A 722-nucleotide genomic window follows, 5' to 3' on the forward strand; every position below is an offset into this window, starting at 1 on the left:
GCTGATTTTTTGATTTATTATAGAGATGAGGTCTCACTGCCCAGACGGGTCTCGAACCCGTGGGCTCAGGCAATTCATTCACCTCAGCCTCTCAAAGGTGCGGGATTACAGGCTGAGCCACCGAGCCCGGCTAATTTTTTTTTTAATTGGAGTCTCACTCTTGTCGCCCAGGCTGGAGTGCAGCAGCATGCTCACAGCCACCGCAGACTCCACCTGCTAGACTTAGGTGATCCTTCCGCCTCAGCCTTCCAAGTAGCTGGAACTACAGATGCACGTCACCACGTCCAGCTAGTTTTTGTGATTTATTGTAGAGACGAGGTCTCACCAAGTTGCCCAGGCTGGTCTTGAACCTACAGGATTAGGCAATCCTCTCGCCTCGTCCTCCCGCGCCTAGCCAGGAATAAATTTAATAAAAGACGTGCAAGACTTGTACACTGGAACTACAAAGCCCAATGAAAAGAAATTAAAGAAAAGCTAAATAAATGGAACGATACCCTGTGTTCATGGATTGGAAGACAATATTGTTATGATGACAATACTCTACAAATTGATCTACAAATTCAACACAATCTCTCTCAAAATCCCAGCTGGCTTTTTTTTTGCATAGCAAGCTGATCCTAAAATTCATATGGAAATGCAAAGGGCCCAGAATAGCCCAAAAAATCTTGAAAAAGAACAAAATTGGAGAACTAACACTTCTTGATTTCAAAACTTGCTACAAA

This window comes from Carlito syrichta, unplaced genomic scaffold (genome assembly GCF_000164805.1).
Source record: "Carlito syrichta isolate Samal-C Ts95f unplaced genomic scaffold, Tarsius_syrichta-2.0.1 Scaffold156294, whole genome shotgun sequence".
NCBI classification, from domain to species: domain Eukaryota; kingdom Metazoa; phylum Chordata; class Mammalia; order Primates; family Tarsiidae; genus Carlito; species Carlito syrichta.